Below are 16,263 nucleotides of genomic sequence, written 5' to 3'. Positions count from 1 at the left end.
TTTTCAACTTTGTAAAACTATCCTCACAAGCTGTGTCCCGTTGGTACTTAACACCTTTAGTTTTGTTAGAGGTGCTTCTAAATGAGGGAAGAATCCCAATGATAAAGTGACCAAACCAAGAAAACTTTGTAAACTTTTGAAATCGGTTGGTGCAAGGTATGCTTGTTTTGCCATGACCTTTGCTGAGCTGATATGATATGATATGGTACATCCTAGGAACTTGAGCTACAGTGGCTCCCCATTTACTATTGCATTGTTGACTTTAAGGAGGTTCCTCGACTGTTAAAAAAGAATGTCAACGACGACCTAAAGCTTGAGCCTTAGGTACCGATTGGTGGGAGGGTTTAGGCAAAAGCGTAGGATCATGGTTAGGCACCTAATGATATGCATTAGGCCATAAGCGTGAGAAGGAATTGGTGGATATACTACGGCAATCAACGAGGCTGGCATAATCATGCCATACACGGCAACGAACGTGAGAAAGGAAGCAGAAGAGAATATTCCACTAATAACTGCCACAGGCGACCGCGTCCTAGGCACGCTACCAGCATATCCCATAAGGACTGCCTCTTTCGGGCGCAGGTATAAAAATCGGCGCGGGAAGATGGGAAGGCATACTTACCTGGGCGGGGTCAATCGGTGAGCAAGAAGGCCGATGGCCTAGGGTCGGCCCCTCCATTGCACTGCGGACGGGCCGCACCCTAGCATCTCCCCTCTGCGGGAGAGTGCACGTCATAATTTGTGGCAGCGGGGGCTCGCGTTCGCGCGGCCCCCATTCCAATCTTGAGTGAAATTCTTCGTGCGTAAATGTCTGTGCCCTGCAGATTTGTCGATCCCTCGCGCAGCCCCCCAGGTCTCCGCTCATCGATCATCGTCTGCATGTGTTTGCTCTGCAGGCTTGTCGTTCTCTCTCACACCCCCCTCCACTGAAAGCTTTGAAGTTTTAAGTCTGCGCTCTGCAGGCAGATTGTGAAACCTCCTGACAACATTTAAGGAGCTGCAAGCCTGGAATTAGGATATGTGATTATGCATGATACTTACATCTTTGCAATTACATCTTGGAACAAAGAGGAAGAGGTGAGCTTGCTGTTCTTCTGCCCTTGCTTCTACGGGAAGGATCCCTCTCATCCTATTCTAGGCCGCTCAACACTCCTGTCAAGAGCAAGGACATGTTGGAAGAAACAGGCATGATGGGGGACATTCAAATCGATCGCATTTTGTTTAGCGCAGGGGCTAGAACGCGGGCTTTGGTAGCCAGAATCCCTATGACGGTCTCACGATTCTACAATGGGCGTTGAGAACGAGCGACACGGCGGCAGAAGCCGTCGGAGTCCTGGCAGGCCAGTTGCTTTTGGGCCACGATGCCTATAAAAGCGTGCCCATGGGGTGGTTTGGGCTCTTGCTTGCATACAACAGTTTGACACCGCTTTCTTTGGGGGCAACTTCTTTCCAGCCTGCAAGGTACAAAAGGCAACGTCTCTTCTCCAGGGCAATGCTCATACATGGTGGTTGACCATAGTAAAGCTCTAAAAACGTGAGTAAAGTTCAAGAGAGCGTTTACTTTGGCATGGTTGACTGAGCACTATGATCACGACGTGATTACGGCTTGGAAACATCTAAGGATGCGGAAAGACGATACCCTGGCTACGAATTGTCAACGATTTTGGGACACTTTTTTTCCTATTGCTTCTCCCTTTTTTGGAGGGATTCTGTAGCAGATTGTCTAAAGAGGTTTGGAGATGCAAGAGCATCCAGAACAGAAGCTCAGTTTCTCCATGCATTCATGCTCCTTGACTTACCCATCGGACAAGCCACTGTCCAAGTCAACGGGGAAAGAGTCTTCCAAGGAGAAGCATAAGTGCAAGAAACAGAAGAAACACATGAAGGCTCAACCAATGAATACAATTTTCCGCCAACGAAAAAGGGATCAAGTCGAAGACCAAGATGAAGGATAAGTCAAAGACTTGCAAGCACTCAGAAGAAACACATGAAGGCTCAACCAATGAATACAATTTTCCGCCAACGAAGAAGGGATCAAGTCGAAGACCAAGATGAAGGATAAGTCAAAGACTTGCAAGCACTCAATTCTCCAGTGACAAGAGTCAATGAAAGAAGCAGCATGTGATGGACATGGGGCATTGGCTAAGCATGCGACATGAGAGGTCACCTTTTCCCAGCTATTTGGGCGCTTTGGGTCTTTTGATGCAGATATTGGTGTGTGTGGCCCTACAACATTGGTAGGGGTGCTTATAAACCGGTGCTTTTGGACATCACTACACTTGGATGACATGAATTGGTATCAAGCCTGGCATGAGGCATAGATGGCCGGGCAATATGAGCATGCCGTGGATGGAAAGCCACTATCTAATAGCTGGGTTGAGTTCAAAGACAAGCTCAAGGCTCATTTTATGCCACCCCAATAACTTGATCGCTTGAAAGAGGATTGACAAGGCCTCAAGCAAAATGCGATTTCTGTTATGTCTTTTTATTGCCGTATTTTGTAGATTCGTGTGAAATTCAAATGAGGATTGCTAAGAGGCTTTCCTCCTTGGTTTGGACAAGTACATCAAATACGATGTAGAAGTCTTAGCTAGACCCTACTGATCACAATGCCACCGTCAGGATAACTTCTAAGCAAGAAATGAAGCACAACAAAGGTAAATCGAAGGAGAACAAGTCGAGTATCTTATAGAACAAACAAACTTAGCAGAGTGGTAAGAACAATGGTAAGAACCACAACTCATCTCCTTCTCAATCTTCAACTACACCTAGAGCATAGAACTCTTTACCAAACAGTGATAAAAAAACCTTCTCACTTTTGCACTACACCTAGAGCACATAACTCTGTACCTAATAACTTTAGAAAAAGGAAAGGCTAAAACTAAGAACCCCCCTTGTTGGGTTCTAAGATCTTACTATTGGGTCTACACCATGGGAAATACTCTTGTGATGGCCATGTATATGATGCTTCAAGTTTTGCTATTGGTTTTATATTAGCTCAGCCAAGAGAGAGGACTATGGATTTTCCTATATCATATACCAACAGACAGCTAATCCTAGCAGAAAAAAATTACACAACTACTGAAAGGGAAGTTCTTGGAATGGTGTATGCAATCAAAAAATTCAGATATTACTTGTTAGCTAACAAGTTTTTCTTTTTTGTGACTCATCAAGCCTTACTCTATTTGGTGAACAAGCCGTGAAACACAAGAGGAATAATAAGATGGTTCATCATCCTACTTGAATTTGACTTCACAGTGGTAGTCAAAAAGGGCACCACGTACCAAAGAGTGGATCACTTGTCAAGGATCACCTCAGCGGAAGCAACCACGATTTGTCAAATGCTTATCCGTTCTTTGTGGAAATGATTCCTAGATGGTCAGAAGATTTAGTGTCCCTAATGACTATAGTGCAAGTAGATTCCCAAATACCACTTCCTATTTCACCACGATTGATAGAGCAATCCGCCTTATATCAATTGCTGGTTGAAAGACTATATCGTAAAAACAAGCATGAAATTCTGCTTTTGTGCATTAACCTAGATGAACAAAAAACCTACCGGAGTCAAGCTCATACTACAGTGGTGGGACTCCATTTTGCAAAAGACCAAACCCTACGATGATCGACTTGGCTAGGGGTTTATTGGCATACCATGAAGAAAAACTTTCATGATTACGTGAATAGTTGCCCTCAATGTGAGGAAAAGGCAGCCATACCCCATGCCACCCTATTTTAAACTTCAATGACACCACATTGGAGTAGATATTTAGAGGATAATCTGACTAACAGAACAGTCCCTGAAGATATGAGTAAACGGCGGACGAAGAGCAATAAAGACTGAAGCAATTATCTATGCAATGATTGGGGATGAACTCTGTCAACAAGGAAAGAACCAATAGCTTAGACTGTGTGCCAATGAAGAGGAGTACCTTCCTATCTTGGAACAAGTGCATGCAGGTCTTGCAGGAGGCCATTTCTCTCATGAGTTAATGTTATGCTCATGATGCATGAAGCTTTCCATCTTCATTGCATCACCTAAGTCACAAGGAACACAAAGATTGTATTGTACCAAGTCTCCCTTGTAATGAGAGAAACTATAATACAAATGCCTATTGGAGGGGGGACCCAGCTCCACATAAATCCGGTCCTCAACTGTTGTCAAGCTCTCTAAACTCTCTCTGTTGCAAAAGTATTGTTCATGCCAAGTTAATTAAGTACTATGTTTATGCTGCTATTATCAATTAAGTTCATCCTCTATGCTCACAAAGTAATCTCACAAAAATGCTTTCTCCATTACAGGAGGCATTCTGAATGCGGATCCAAGCGCGAAGTAACTGTGTGTTAACGTGTGAATTTTTTTTTTAAATGAGATGAAAATGTCCTAATAACTAAGCGAATGGGGATAACGTAATATGATAAGCCCTAGGTATGTGTATATATATTGTAAATACATTTCAAAAAACCACAAATATTTCAATTTTTACTCTTTTTGTGGGGTTTTGAGCCAAAAAATATGATCAGAATGGAGTAATCCACAGAAATATGGCAAAGAACTGAAATTAGGTGTGTTTTAATATTCTTGGGTTTGAAATTTTATTTCTAGAGTGATTTTGTTAATTTTTACTAAATTTCCTAATAAAAAGATAAAAAATAATAAATAAATGCCAAACAGTTCACATGGAAGAATGGAACCATGATGATCAGGGAGCAGAGACAGGCAGCCATGTCAAATCTTGTACGATTCTGAGGATGGTGGCAGAAAGCCTAAATTAGGTTCACAAGGCATGATTCTGCAAAACCTTTGGAAATCGGATAACCGGAATCCAAATTCAATTTTTTTTTATTTTTAAAGGTATACTTCGCGATCTAGTAGGACTAATTGGGGAGTTTGGGGGGAAGCCTGGTATACATAGTCAAGGTAGGCTAAAACTAGCCTCATTTTCACTTGTTGAGTTAGAAGAGCTCCGGGAGATCTTTTGGCACGAGCCTTTTGCGACTTCTAGCGACCATCACAATACGCCGTCTCACATAAGACATGAGGGGTAAGTTCCAAACCTACTAACGATCAGTTTTGTTCATCTCCTTGAGGTCGAGAAAGCCAAAAAAAGCCCTAGGTTAGCAGAATCCCCACAAAGAAAGCGAGTGTAAAAATGACCATTCCGGCCAACTCAGTCCACCAAATATGACCAAAACTGATAGGGCACATAGCAAAGACCTATAGAGCATTCCTGTGACCAGATGACCAGGGTTGGGAGGGAGGGATGTTTCTATACCTATTAATCTTAATTTTGTCTCAGAGTCGGAATTCCATTCTTTCTGACTTCACAAACAACTTCCGCTCCTTCTCAATCTTCAACTACACCTAGAGCATAGAACTCTTTACCTAACAGTAATAAAAAAACCTTCTCACTTTTGCACTACGCCTAGAGCACATAACTCTGTACCTAACAACATTAGAAAAAGGAAAGGCTAAAACTAAGAACCCCCCTTGTTGGGTTTCAAGATCTTACTATTGGGTCTACACCATGGGAAATACTCTTGTGATATATGGATATACACAACACTCCTTTTGTGATTCATGTATGCAAGTTGGAGTAGCTAATTTTAGTCGTTACATATTGTAAATGATTCATAAAGAAAAATATAGTGTGTGATTTTCTTTGAGCTGTTGGGTATAGCCTATGGGAAACAGTCTTGTGATAGATATATACACACCACTCCTTTTGTGATCCATGCATGCAAGTTGGAGTAGCTAATTTTAGTCGTTATATATTGTAAACGGTTCATCAAGAAAAATATAGTGTGTTATTTTCTCTGTGATCGACCTAATTTTAGTCGTTATATATTGTAAACGGTTCATCAAGAAAAATATAGTGTGTTATTTTCTCTGTGATCGACCTTTCTCTCTCTCTCTCTCTCTCTCTCATTCTATTTCTTCTACTCACCCTCCTCTCATGGCTAAGCTTCACTTCCACCCACCATAGCCATGCCCCCTAATAGTGGTATCAGAGTGCTAGGTCGGTGGGTCCCTTGGTCGTCTTATTGGTGGCAAGAATTGGTGCAACAAAAGCATTCTAAAACACGGCTTGACAGAGATTGCAACAAATGTCGAGGATGGCAAACTAATATGAGCATGGCATTCTAAAATGCTACAAGTTTTGAAAGTGTTGGTGGTCTTGCAAGAAGCACTGCAGTTGGTGGACTTGAAAGTGTTTTTTGCATTCCAAAAAGCTATTGCTCGACTTGGATGGCGGCGTCAATGGAGCATGGATGAAAGGGCCCATGTTAGGGATTATAAGGGGATATGATCAAAATACTGGACCCCAGTCTGCCCACATTATGCAGGGACAACTCATTTCCAACTTTTCCAGTTTCTGTTCACACTGGCTCTTCTCTTCTTGTGTAAACCCTAGGGGGTTCCCTTCACCTATAAAAGGGGACCTCTTCTTCCTTGAAAAGAACTCAAGCATGCAAGCCATTGATGAGAGGAATTCATGAGGGAGTGAGTAGTAATGCCATAGCCATTAACAGAAGCCTAAGCCTACACTTTCTCCTAGAAGAAGACTAGCCATTCTTGCAACAAGCTAACCTTGGAAGATCAACTCTAATCAAAGAAGGTCTTGCACTTGGTGTATCAATCAAAGTGGAATTATCCACTCTTCTTCTCTCTCCATCAATAATGGTGCCGAAGGGTTTGTCAAGTAAGATGTGTTCTACATTGATGTTTTCTTGATTTCTTGTTGTTTTCATTTTCATCTCTAATCCAACATATATATATATATATATATATATCTAATCTCATCTCCTTAACCAAACCTATCTCTCTCATTCTTAGTAATTCATCCTCTCTACAAATTCTTGGTTCTCTTTGCTACAGGTACATCTCTCCCCGCAGTATCCTTATTGCCTACGGGCAAGAATAGGGCTTGGGAAGGAAACTTCTCATCTCTTCACTTCTCTCATATCTACATTTCTCACATACTATCCTAGATGAATAACCCACATGATGATAATTTCTATCGCTTTCACTCTGTACGATCTATTAGAATTAATGTATGGATTAGCCGTAAAATACACTTTCAACAACGTATAGTGTTTCTCTTTGGCCCAGAAAGGCTCAATGAAATACTTCTTTCACCGGATCCCATCATACTACCTCTTATAGACTATAACTTTTCTTTTGATGTAAGCGTAGTTATCTTGCTATGAACCAAGATTGTATACACAATTAATCCACATCACTAGACAAAACATATATATTTGGTCAGTCAAGATTGTGAAGGAGTACGAGCGGAAGTGCGATGCGAGAGAGAGTGCGAGAAGAAGAGCACGACGATATGGTGAACTCGCTCTACTGTAATGTATAGAGCATAGTGAGTTCTTATTAGGTTTTTACAAAAGAATATGTGTACATACCTGGCGGCCCGCCCACTTACCTCGGCGACCACATTGGGCTTTATACCCCAACAACCTCCCACTTAAAGTCCAATGTGGTACTTTAAGTGTGGGAGAAGCTACTATACAAGCTAATATACAAGAGATGTAGAGAAGTGATGTACTACCCTACACCTAACTGCTTGCGAAAATGTGCAAAGCTCTCTGATGGAAGTCCTTTTGTAAGTAGATCAGCAGGATTTTCTGTGGTGTGAACTTTGACAAGCTGAAGTTGCTTATCCTCGAGCATTTCCCTGATGAAATGATACTTCACATCCACATGCTTTGTCTTTGAGTGATAAACTGGATTACGAGCCAATTGTATAGAACTTTGACTATCACAATATAACACAGGCATCTCTTCTTTGATTCCCAAATCTGTTACTAGTCGATTAAGCCAAATTGATTCTTTGCATGCCTCTGATGCTGCAACATATTCAGCCTCTGTAGTAGACTGAGTAACACAATCTTGTAATCTAGAACGCCATGATACTGCTCCACCAGCCAATGTAAAGACATACCCTGACGTAGACCTTCGGTTGTCTAAGTCACCTGCAAAATCTGAGTCTGTAAAACCCTTTACACTTAGCTCCTGACTCTCATAGCATATACGCATACTCTTTGTAGCTTTCAGGTATCTCAATATTCCTTTCACTGCCTCCCAATGTTTCTTGCCTGGGTTTGACATGTATCGACTTACTACTCCCACTGCAAATGCAATGTCTGGGCGAGTAGCAATCATTGCATACATCAAACTACCCATTGCAGAGGCATATGGAATCTTATCCATTTCAGCATGTTCTTCCTCAGACATAGGACAATCTTGTTTGCTAAGTTCACATATGGTGGCAATGGAACACTCAATGCCTTTCCCTTCTCCATATTGAAACGTTGCAAAACCTTGTCAATATACTCTGTTTGAGATAACCAAATCAACTTCTTTGATCTGTCTCTCTCAATGCGCATACCAAGTATATGACTTGCCTCACCCATGTCTTTCATGTCAAACGATTTTGCCATCTTTGACTTCAAAGCTGAAATTTCTTCCAAGTGCTTGCCAGCAATTAACATGTCATCCACATACAAAATAAGGATCAGCCAACTACCATCCTTAGCCTTCTTTGTATATAGACAGTGATCAAACTCACTACGTTTGTAGCCTTGAGAAAGCATAAACTTGTGGAACTTATGGTACCATGCCCTCGGTGATTGTTTTAAGCCATAAAGACTCTTTAACAACTGGCATACCAAATCTTCCTTGCCTTTCTCAACAAACCCTTCTGGCTGCTGCATGTAAATTTCCACATCTAAATCACCATGCAAGAACGCTGTCTTGACATCCATTTGGTGCAACACCAAATCTAATATGGCAACCAATGCAAGAAAGCATCTCAATGTAGTCATCTTGACCACCGGAGAGAAGACTTCATCTAAGTCAATGCCTTGTTCTTGCTTAAAGCCCTTGGCAACAAGCCTTGCTTTGTACTTTGGCTGACTATCATGAGCGGTGATCTTATACCTGTAAACCCATTTACAAGGTAGAGCCTTTTTGCCCTGTGGTAATTTAACTAGCTTCCATGTCTTGTTTTTATGCAGAGCTGTCATCTCTGACTGCATGGCCAATTGCCAATTCCCGGAGTCCTTCATTTGCACTGCTTCCTTGTAACATGAAGGCTCATTGCAATCAGTCAACATGACATAGTTCATAGATGGAACAAACCTAGCAGGAGGTCGCGTGACACGTCCAGATCTACGCACAATAGGTGGATCAGGCTCAGCCACAACCTGTGGTTCCACTCTATCCTGTCCTTGCTCCTCTTGAGCCCTGACATTTTGTCTTGCACGTGCAGGTCCATCTTCTTGGAAGACAACTCTTCTAATCTCCTCAACCCTCTGTGGTTTAGAATGATATTTGGATTCATTAAAGTGAACATCATTGCTGCGGACAACCTTTCTGGATTCGGGATCCCAAAGTCTGTACCCCATCTCACCAGAATTACCATAGCCTAGAAAGATGCACTTTCTACTTTTTGGCTCAAGTTTATTCCTAAATTCCTTTGGAACGTGAGTATATGCCTCACAACCAAAGACTCTGAGATGCTTGTATGAGGGCATTTTGCCTGACCATACCATCTCTGGCACTGAATCCTTCTGCAAAACCTTGCTAGGAGATCTATTTACAAGATGAACAGCTGTTGATACAGTTCCATCCCAAAACCCATTTGGCAGCTGTGCATTAGACAACATACTTCTGACCTTATCTTGTATGGTCCTATTCATCCTCTCAGCAACACCATTTTGAGGAGGATTGTAAGGAGCAGTAAGTTCACGTTTTATACCTTTTGACTCACAAAAGTTCTGAAAGGCCTTTGAAACATACTCTCCACCATTGTCAGTGCGTAAGCATTTAAGCTTCTTGCCACTCTGATTCTCCACAAGTGTCACAAACGTTTTGAAAACACTAAACGCTTCATCCTTGTGCTTGAGAAAGTAAACCCATACTTTTCTCGAGTAATCATCTATAAATGTCATAAAGTAAGAAGCTCCCCCTAGAGATAGGTTAGGCATAGGTCCACACAAATCACTATGAACAAGTGCCAACTGTGTATCTCTTCTACTGCTTCTATGCTTATGTGGCTACTGTGTTTGCTTACCATACAGACAATGTGCACATAATTCAAAATCATTAAATGAAAATCCAGGCAAATAACCAGAACGAGACAAGATTTCCATTCCCTTCTTGGACATATGTCCTAACCGGCTATGCCACAAAGAAATGTTCGGCTGCTCGGTTACATTGATTACATTTTTAGAGACATTTGATACATAAATCATGTAAAGTCCTCCAGACTTTACTCCATGTGCTACTGTCATAGAATCCTTGGATATCTTCCACATGTTCTGTCCAAAAATGGTGACGTAGCTAGCATCATCAAGTAAACCTGTGTTGATCAAGCTCTTTGTAATTGCGGGAACATGTCTCACATTCTTCAGCGTGAAAGAAGAGCCATTCTGAAACTTCAATTGAACATCTCCAACACCTAAGATCTCACATGTCTACCCATTGCCTAGCCGAACATGATCTTTAGTGGTCACATAAGAGGTAAACCACTCCTTGTTTGGAGACACATGAAGTGATGCCCCTGAGTCTATAATCCAGTCACTCAGTGCATTTCCATCAGATGTTGTAAGAAGAGCTGATTCCATTGTATTCTTCAAGAAGTAGATGTCTCCTGACACTAGACTGTCATCCTCTGCAACAGTGTTTGTCACATTTATTTCTTGAATCTTCACTGAGGACTTGTTCTTCTCACCATGGTCTTCAGATTTCTCTTTGCCTTTTTCTGCTTTCCATTCTCTGCAGTCTCTTTTCATGTGACCCTTCTTGCCACAATGGTAGCATTCTATGTCACTCTTGCCTTTAGCACTGCGGGACTTGCTACGAGACTGATTCCTCTTTCCACCTTTGTACTTTTCTTTGGTCCTTCCCCTGACAACTAAGGCTGTTCCTTTGCCTTTGTCCATTGTCTTTCTATTGGTTTCTTCAGTAAGCAGACTTCCTTCTACACCTGCTATGTTCAAACCATCTGGAGCTGTGCAAAAAGTGTCCCAACTTTCCGGCAATGTGATCAACAGGAACATAGCTCTAACAGGTTCATCAAACTTGACACCTTGAGCTGACAACTGACTATAGATTGTGTTGAATTCATTCAGATGATTGGACATAGGTGTCCCTTCTTTCATCTTCAAGTCAACAAGCTTCTTAAGCCAGTATACCTGTGAAGCTGCACTCTGCTTCTCATAAAGATCACTCAGCTTTAACCATGCTTGATAAGCCGACATCTCGTCTGCTACATTGAAGTAAACGCTTTCTGCCAAAGTCAGCATAATGGTAGAAAGTGCCAATTCATCCATTTCGCTCCATTCATCTTCGTCCATATCTTTTGGTTTTATCCCCTTGAGCTTTATAGGTTTTATCTGCTTCTTTTGTAGCAACACGTGCCAAATCTGCTTCTTCCACAATGGGAAATTGGTTCCATCCAGCTTCTTGATATTGTAAAGAGCAGTGTCCTGTGATCCAGCCATAGCTACGCTTCACAGTAGTTTACTTTCCTGGGAAAAATTCTGCAGAGTTTCCCCTGTAAACTGACCTCTGAACCAATATCAACCTGTTAAATGAACCAAGAAAGCTTCAGATTCTGTTGAAATTTTGGCAGAGTCTCCTTTGTAAAATGGCTCTAGTGTACTAAAAACAGACCAAAAAACAGCTCAAAAAACCACTGTCTCTCTGTCACTGTAAGCTGTGGTAAACCTGTCCTGCACATGTACTGTCTCTGACTGTCCTGTCACTGTCCTGTAAGCATTAGACTGCGACAATGCCTCAACGGCAGTAAAGCAAAGATGCAATCCCAACTGTCTAACTCACAATCAATACATCCTAGCTGCCTATCTAAGGGTGCTCGAGGGATCGATCCAAGACCTGTATCACCGAAAGGATCTCAACATTCGAGAATCCCCCAGCTCAATAAAACCTCACTCGACCCTCAACAAAGGCTGCAGTAAATCTGACAGTACATAGACTTCCCACAAAGACATACATCCACAAATTTCCCACTGTATGCTGTAACCGCTGCGGCGATTGTTTGCTGCGTGACTCACAGCCAGCAAACCCTCAACAGACATACATCATCTCTGACAATACATCCCATGTGGAAGTACCTGCAATGTCAGGATGAAATCTGAAATATCAAGCAGCAAACACAAGCTACCTGATAAACTAGTGGATGTCGCGTACAGTCTGTGTGTAGATACGCCCGTGTCGTACGTGACACGTCTCCAAGAACTGTGAGCCGTCCTTTGATGTGTAGATAGCCACAAATCAACACTCTGGGAGTGTCAATATCCTCAGCACCTGCAGTCGTAGGCCGAAAACCCCAAATTTGCAGAGTCGGATCTGCACCCGTCGAGACCACGTAGTCGAAAATGGCCTGCGCAGACCTTTGTCGAAGCCGAACGGTGGCCGAGATGACCTCAGAATGAAATTCTGACAACACCGAGCCCTTCGGACTCACCCACGAGATTTGGGGCCGTGTCTTCGCCTGTCGAATTTCACTCCAATCTGAGTTGGTGACTCTAGCCTTCTGCAGCGCTGCCCCCAGCCTCGATCTGAGCTCTGATACCAGTTGAAGGAGTACGAGCGGAAGTGCGACGCGAGAGAGAGTGCGAGAAGAAGAGCACGACGATATGGTGAAATCGCTCTACTGTAATGTGTAGAGCATATTGAGTTCTTATTAGGTTTTTACAAAAGAATATGTGTACATACCTGGCGGCCCGCCCACTTACGTGGGCGACCACATTGGGCTTTATACCCCAACAGATTGAATGCCATTAACTCATCTATTAACCCTTTCATACTACCCATGATACGATATGACCATAGCCTTGATGTTTTCATCTTTGTGTTGTTTTGACATTCTCTTTTGTGTTCTTTCTTTGTGTGTGTGAGTGCAAGAGAGAAAGAGTGAGTCTTCTTTGATTGCACTTCTTTCCAAACCCTAGTCTTCATGGCATCTATGGTTTAACTCCTTCATATAGTTTTTGTTGAGTTCTCTCACAAACTCTCACAACCATAAGCCCGGTGCTTTCCTGGCAAGACCGCAAATTTCTCGACATATTTTTGGTGAACCCGACGCGAACAAGCCGGGGTGAGAGTATATAAAGATGGCTAGCAAAGTGGAGCAGCTATATGCTGAAATGAAAGAGCTTGCAGATAGATGCAAATGGCTTGAAGAAGAAGACCAGATTCAAAAAGCGATTGAAAGCACTAGGCAATCCGTATATAATGAGCTTAATATATTCAAAGGCTATGATCCAGAAGGATATCTTGAGTGCTATGTGACAGAGATGAGGCTTCAAGCAATCCCAGAAGCTCGGATGATTGCAGCATTTGTTGAACTTGTGAGTGATGATTTCAAGCACCAAGTTCAAGACTATGCAAGTGTATATGCAAGCAACTGGGGTGAGTTTTCTACAGCTATAACACAGGTATGCTTAGAACATCAAGACCAAGAGATGGAGCAGAGTGGAAGTGGATGTGACCAGCTAGAGTTGGTGTCTCCTGTAGGCCATGTAAGTGTCAACACATCCATACATGCTAATTTAGAAGCAGTAATAGATGCATATATTTTGCAAGATGCAAATTTATTGTATACAGATGAAGCAGACATAGTGGAAGCTATTTATGCACGTTTGGGTCTTGTAACCTTCGTATCTCAAGATAATGACTCTCATGATGCTATCCAAGCGCCTAAAACGGCTCAAAGCGACTTAGAGGATGATGCAAACTTGTCGGCTATGATAGATGATTTGGACGCTCCTTTTGATTCGTTTGAAGATGCACATGAGTGTATATACAAGGATGAGGATGCTATGGTTTTGACAGAGGATGTGAAGGGAAAACAGGTGGAAGACGGCTATATTAGTGATGTGCTACAATCTACTTTTGAGCAGATCCAGGAACTTTTACGAAGTTTAGAAGAGCCGGATGCCTATCCTGAAGACATATACCAGGATGAAGAAGTCATTATCAATGCTTTCTTATGCGAGTTTGATGCATGTGGTAGTACCCAAATGGATATACCTAGCTGCGAAAGTGCTAATTTAGAGGGGGTGACTGAAAATATCTTCCTTTGTGAGTATAGCTCTGCTAGTAGCATTGCGGATTGTGAAGTACCTCAGCTAGACGAGGTGGAAGAAGAAGAGTGCATTGACAGAGTAATATGTATGTCTTGTATATATGGGGTAGCAGATGTGATGCAGATGACTCATGAAATTGTGCCTTATTTAGAGCTAGATGCAGCAATCTTTCACAATTCCATGGTAGAGGAAGGAATGACAGATGCAGAGAGGATTGGGGTTCTGCGGATAAAGCTATGAATCTTCAAGATTCACAAATCAAAGATAGAGAAGTGTTTGGGAATGCTATACAGGTTGAAGTGACATCAGAGGATAGAGTAGAAGAGGAAGAAACCTCTTCGGATATGGTCTGTGATTGGGGTGATATTTCTGATCTGTGTGAAGATGCAAATAAAGATGCTTGCCATAAAGTGCCTACTATATAGGGTTTTAAGAATTTCGGTTGCCTGCAGGTATGCAAACAATATCTGAGGCATAAAAGGGATTTAGGTCTTGTGTCACAGGGTATAAATTGCAAGGAGGTTTGTGAGCATCTATCTACTATGGATAGGAAGGGTATACATGGTGATGCCTTGAAGCAAGAAGAGGATGCTAGCTCTATGCTGACACCAGAGTCATGTAATGAAGAAGGGTTCTCCCTAGATGACTGGAGACATGATTCCGTTGAAGATAATTTAGGGATGGGTCAAAAAGGAAGAAGGGGTGAAGATATTGTGTCAGAGACTAACTCCAAGGAGGTTTTCGAGCAGTCAGTTACAAGTGACCGGGAGCATACCTACCAGGATGATTTGGAAAGGGAATTAGACACCATATTTGAGAGGTATGCAAAGTTTTATGCTGTAAAGCTGGAGAGGTATTTGGTAAAAGGTGAGAGAATTGATGAGAGGTTTACCATGCATATTTCTGATTTTTCTCTCAATGTTGAGAAAGGCTATCTAGAGGATTCTTTTGAGAATGAAGATGCAGATTCAGACTTCTATGCGAAAGAGGTACATATGGATTTACAAGTTGGAGAGAAGGTTGAAGTGTAGTTTCAAAAATCTTTCGCGTATATTACGGGAAGCCTGGAAGTGTTTTTTGAAGAGGAGGATGAGGAACTTATGTGTCTTCGTCATGAAGATTTTGCGCATAATGGAGATTTGTTACAGATGTTTTGGAGACAGATGTATATAAAAATTCCTTCTGATCTGAGAGGAATTAAAAGATGCAGAGAATCTCAATGCTTATTACAATACAAGTTTTTGAGTTACCCATATGATCCTGGAGGAGTTCATGGGATGACAGGGGATACAATTGCTTTCACAAGTTACCATGAGGCTGGCACATGCCGGAGGATGTGCAGGTTTAGAGGGGGTGGATGTCGTGCTGTGACACGTACACAGTGGGGACGCATGCTACAAGATTTATCTTGTAACTTTTTAGATACAATGTTATATTTCCTATAATGTACATATACATATTTAAGTATAATAATATGCTTTCTATCTCATCCTATTATTTATCTCATGGGTAACCTATTCTTACTTTACCATCAGAAAATACTATGGGAAAAGCGTCAATAGCTCCGCCTCTTTAACTTGGGGCAAAAAAGCATTGATTCTTTATTTTCTACTATCTCATTATCATCTCACACCTTAGCTAGATCCTATATCTAGGATAAAATCCAATATATATATATTCTATGTATTTTTCTTATTTTTCTTATATTTCGTTCTACTAGGGGGGAATCAAATCCTAGTGGGACACTAGGTGGCATGATTTCAAAGATACACTTATTTTAATGCATTATTGCAAGCATGATTACAAAAATTTGTCAAAGAGCAATGTCATGCTTTCATATGGCATGAGGTGTCCTTTGGAATCAAATGAAAGTCTAAGCTAAGGGGACCATAAGAAGACTTTTGCTGCCAGAAATGGACCCTATTTTGATGATTTTTTTACACAAGGTTCCAATCTGAATTGGAAAACGATTTTATAATGAAAATCGTAGCTAATGAGCTGAAGTTTTGTCCATATTTTTACTTTTTTATTTGGAGCCACGGTTGAGGAGATATGATCAAAATACTGGACCCCAGTCTACCCACATCATGCAGGGACAACTCATTTCCAACTTTTCCAGTTTCTGTTCACACT

General features: G+C 41.7%; 1 non-coding gene across 1 annotated transcript; it reads left to right on the top strand.

Annotated features, from left to right (window-relative positions):
• Nucleotides 1-614: 614 nt before the first annotated feature.
• Nucleotides 615-776, top strand: LOC147452063 (U1 spliceosomal RNA). The gene has a single exon (XR_015189060.1). It is a non-coding gene; the product is annotated as a U1 spliceosomal RNA (small nuclear RNA).
• The last annotated feature ends 15,487 nt before the right edge of the window (nucleotides 777-16,263 follow it).

Source organism: Adiantum capillus-veneris, chromosome 8, assembly GCF_014529385.1.
Source record: "Adiantum capillus-veneris isolate H3 chromosome 8, ASM1452938v2, whole genome shotgun sequence".
Taxonomy (NCBI): Eukaryota; Viridiplantae; Streptophyta; class Polypodiopsida; order Polypodiales; family Pteridaceae; genus Adiantum; species Adiantum capillus-veneris.
Note: the sequence above shows the minus strand (reverse complement) of the source record. Positions and strands in the feature narration are given on the sequence as shown.